General features: G+C 43.5%; 1 pseudogene; it reads right to left on the bottom strand.

Annotated features, from left to right (window-relative positions):
- Nucleotides 1-243: 243 nt before the first annotated feature.
- Nucleotides 244-3,326, bottom strand: LOC123170924 (bark storage protein B-like; annotated as a pseudogene).
- Nucleotides 3,327-5,070: the final 1,744 nt, after the last annotated feature.

Genomic DNA, 5,070 nt, shown 5'->3' with positions numbered 1-5,070 from the left:
TTATTAGATTAGACTATCACACTGTCAGGTGAACTTAACTAATTGGAACATATATTAAGGTAGTTATTGAGTTTTATCAATGGCACACATCTATTCTTGATGATCACACTTTTAAGCTGCTGATGAGTCTGAATGGGATTGTACGGTGTACTTTAAATCTAAGGATCCCTTCCCACTCTTAATTTAGTTTCCAACTACTTTTTTTTTCAGATGTAATTGATGGATATGGCATCTCTCTTTGGTTCAGATATTAGAACTTGGTGCTGATGGCGTTGACTTCTGCCTGATAATTGTGGCGATGAACTCCAATGCCACTTTAATACAGAGTATCTCTCACCTTAAATCCTACTATTAGTTTGAACCATGCCAAATCGACAGGTGGCCAGGAAACTTCTTTCATAGGTTTACCAACTGAATATAGCTCCTCATTTTTGTATTTCAGAGACCCTAGCATGTTCTCTCCTGCATTCAGGACGCTAAATTGTCCAAAGGTTACTTTGGTAAATGATTCTTTTTATGATTTGAAATTTTGAAAAAAAGAAGTAAAATCAGTATAGTGAAATCGTGAAGTCGTGAGGTTGAAGTTGAGATGGATGGAAAATATCTTCTACAGTTGATTGTAATGATGCATGGTGGTTCATAAAAAACTTTTCTGTCGAGTCCAGCCGTGTGTTTCATTTTACTAGTGTGATTCTCTTGTTTAGTGTACACCATAGTTTAAACATGCACATATTTTCATATATGTAAAGTGTGCGGGTGGGGTGGCATGATTTGCTCGGCCTCGTCGGCGTCTCCTCCCACGAGCGGACATGTTACATTCGACTGTGCCCCACACTTTGACCAGCCAGGCGTGCTCGCCAGCATGTCTTCCTCCGCACCTTCACATGCCTTCCAAGCTTTGCCCACAAGACGCCTCCATACCGAGCTGCAGTGCAAGCTCTCGCGTCCGGGCGCGCTTGCCAAAATACATAAGTTAACCAAGAGTTAATTAGGTGAGCTGGTTCTCAAATCTGAAATGACCAGCATATGCCTGGACTAAGCTTAAAATAAAAGGTATCACTTGCCCTCCATATAAAGCATTGGTTATGTTCTGTGAAAAACATCTCAATAAATCGACTAGTGCTAAGTAGTTTCACCAACCGTACCTCATATTACACACACGCGCACGCGCAACCATCTGGGATGAATGGTTCCCTTCATGCGTGGCGAGTCTTTGAGTTTCACCACATAGCTAAATTTCCCTTTAATAGCAACAAAGCAAGAAAGAAGAAACAGAAAAGGAGATCCTAACTTAGTTTGAGAATAGGAGACACCAGGAATGAAACACTTTGGATCAAACCAGAAAATCTTGCTCACACGAGGGATGTTAGAACGCCACGCCATTCTTTAATCTTGAGCAAGAGAATCCCAAGTTCATGTCTGCGCAGGAAATGTAGTATAGCATGCAGGAACTGATTGTGGAGACACATGCAATGTAACTTGGAGATTCGTGGATTCATGTGTGTGCCTTGACAAGTTCTGATGCGATCGTATACCGATGGCAGCGGATCATCCGATTTACCCCAGCAGTATTGCTGAATGGAAGATCTTCGTGATTTCCTGATCTTGTTCACAACTTGGGTAAATCTGGTAGCATCATAATGTCGCCATCCTCGACAACATGCATAGAGTTGGTTACTTAAACGCGTAGAGTTGCATTTTAGGGTGTTGAACCGATGTGAGGTTTGTACAAAACATATTTTTATCTATCTAGTATCAAGGCATCAAAAGATCCAGACGCAAGTTTCTTTTGCTTTATCTGGGAAGAAAAAGTTGTAAAACGGTAACCCGAGAAAACTGAGAAAAAAAGATGTTGTGCTCGGCCTCGTCATCTTGTATGCTGTAATGGAAATGAAGAACTGTAACAACATTCCATGTTTTTCTGTATGATATTTTTTCATTCCCCATTTTGTTCAAGGATTATCTCAAAATAAAATGGGTAGACATTGGCATGTTTATAATTGAGTATACATTGAACACTTAATTGTTCTATTGGAAAATTAGTCTACTTGGAAGCCAAGGATCGCTTTTCTCTGAATGTAGTTTCCAACTACTGTGCTAATTTTTTTTTCAGATGCGATGGATATGGCAGCTCTCTTTGGTTCAGATATTATAATTTTTGGTACTGATGGCGTTAATTTATACCTGCCAATAGTAGCAATGAACTCCACTGCCACTTTGAGTGTATTAATAGATGTAGTTCATCAGGCTTTTTGATGGCCATGTTGGCTCCCCTCCAGCCAAATCAGATACTCCACGGAACATAATGATAGGTATGCCAGGAGGCGCGCTGTTGTCTGTTAAACTAGTTAGCAAGTTCACTTAATTGTAGTGATATCTTAAATTTCGTGATTGAACCGAAATGATGCAGCGAAAATGTTGGCAGATGTCTAAGCAAAACCTGTGAGAGATAAGATATAGAACCCACCATCACCACAACTGCGCTCTCCTCATTTAACGTTGACACCCCAATTTTTTTCTGAAAAGGAACTACCCGTATGCAGCATTGCCTAAAAACATGTCGGTTGGCGCTCCTTTAGCCCATGAATCACTTGTGGGGTTTTTGGTAAGCAGAAAGTGTCATTACATCTTTCGAGGTTGACCTACAGAAATTTCACAATTGGTACAAGTTTTCGGAATAAGCATGTACTTGCTATACTGCTTAAATACAGACTATCTCTCACCTTAAGTCTGCTATTTTGAATCATGCCGAATGTACAGGTAACCAGAAAACTTCTTCCACAGGTTTACCAACTGAGTATAGCTCATCATTTTTGTATTTCAGAGAGACAGAGACCCTAGCATGTTTCCACCTGTATTCAGGTCGCCAAATTGTCCAAATCTTAGTTCTGTAAATGATTATTTCTATGATTTGGACTTCTGAAAAGAAAGTTAAATCAGATTGGAAAATATCTTCTACTAGATTGTAATGACACTGACACATGGTGTTTCTTATAAAAATATTCTGTGTCGAGTCCAGACGTGTTTATATTTTACTAGTGTGATTCCCTTGTTTAGTGTACACCACAGTTTAAATATGCACATTTCATATATGTAAATCGTGCTGGTGGGTGGGATAATTTTCACAGCCACATCGTGTCTCCTCCCACCAGCCGGCATGTTGCATCCGGCCCCTCGACTGTGGCCCTGCACTCTGACCTGCCAGGCATGCTCACCCTCATGTCTTCCTCTGCACCTTCACCTCCCTTCACAAGCTCTGCCCGCAAGACACCTCCATGCACAGCTGCAGTGCAAGCTCTCGTGGCGGGGCAGTTGCCAAAGTACATCAATTAACCAAGAGAGAACTAGGTGAACTGTCTTGACTAAGCTTAAAAGAGAAGGCATCCCTTTAACTTCATTGGTTACATGTAAAAAACATCTCATAAATCGACCAGTGATAAATAATTTCACCAACCATACCTTACATGAATTACAACTTATGTACTCCCTCCGATATATATTAATTGAAGCACATTTAGTATAACTTTGTACTAAGTGTACATTAATTAATTTGGATCGGAGGGAGTACATTATATACACACGCATCCAGCAGGCTGAGCGGTTCTCTTTCATGCTTCGTGAGTCATTGAGTTTCACCAGATATATAGCTAATTTTCTCCTATACTCTTTAGTAGTAAACATGCAAGAAATAAAAAATAGAAAAGGAGAGGCTAGTTTAGCTTGAGAATAGGAGACAGCAGGAATGAAGCACTCTGGATCAAACAAGAAAAACTTGCTCCAAGTAGTGCTGCATCCACGGCACACCATAAGAAATGTAGATAAACAAGGGGAATACGTGGAGATATGTGCACTATAACTAGGAGATACGTAGCAAAATCGCCATCTTGGTTGACACGATCAAGCCTTGCCGGGCTCCGATTTGCTGCCTTTGTCTGACCAAGTCCCAGCTACAATAGTCTGACTTAGCCACTGCAAAGCATTCGATCGGAAAAGAGTGGCCCAGATCAATACTTCATCGGCTCAGCAGTTCACCCTTTGCTTCTGTAGATGATGCACTGTAGCGGCATACTGGTGCATCGATCTGGAGCGTTGGTTGGGAATCTGACGGCTCGCGGGTGGGCTAAGGTAGCGGCGCTGTAGCGTGGCTGACTTGGCCACGGCAAGTCAGCAAATCCGGAGCGAGCCTTGCCACACTTGTTCGGAACAAGACGTTGCGCTGGGCTGCATCGCCTTCTCTTCTCGGTGGCAAGCATACCGCCTTACTCAAAAAGGCTTTCGTCCCGCTTTATAAATAAAGCAAACTACCAAAGCACAACGTCCAACAACAGTCACAACACACATTCACACACTCACACACGTCGCACGCAAAGTAGCACAACATAAGGTTCAAAGGTTCCGTTGATGGCACAACTCAACAAGCCCAAAGAAAGAAGAAAAAAGCACAGGCGGCGACGATCTGAAGTGAGGACACTAATCCGGCTCCGGTGGTGGTGGGAGTGGCGGCGCCAAGCGAAGAGCCATCGCACGAAGATGGGAAATGATGGTGTTGATGGCTTCTCGATCTCATGGGCGGCTAAGCGGTTGCCAAAGCTGCAAATAACCACACATTTTAAACACCGCGTCAGTAGCACGTCGAAAAGGTACCTGCTGAATGACAAGCTTATTCCAAATTGTCCATAGTGTCCATGCAAGCACCCCAACCATCAGCCACCTAGTGTGGCGCATAGATGGTGGAAAAGCCTGGAGTTCGGAGAAAGGTCGGGGGAATTGGTGTGGCACCAAGCGTCGCCGACCACTTCGCGGAAACAACTCCAAAGGAATTGCGCGGACACGCAAGAGAAGAAGATGTGGTTCGACTCTTCCTCCGTCGCACAGAGCGGACATATGCCATCCCCAGGGCCATTTCGTTTGAGCACCTCGGCACCGGAGGGGGTGCGGCCTCGTATCCATTGCCAGAGGAATATTCAAATCTTCAGAGCGGCTCGGGTCCTGGAGTCTGCGCGATGGCCTGGTAGAGGGATTTCGTGGAAAAGCTACCCGATGGCACTAGACGCCACGAGAGTCGGCCAA

This window comes from Triticum aestivum, chromosome 7D, assembly GCF_018294505.1.
Source record: "Triticum aestivum cultivar Chinese Spring chromosome 7D, IWGSC CS RefSeq v2.1, whole genome shotgun sequence".
NCBI lineage: Eukaryota > Viridiplantae > Streptophyta > Magnoliopsida > Poales > Poaceae > Triticum > Triticum aestivum.
The sequence above is the reverse complement of the archived record's forward strand: the minus strand, read 5'-3'. Positions and strand labels throughout refer to the sequence as shown.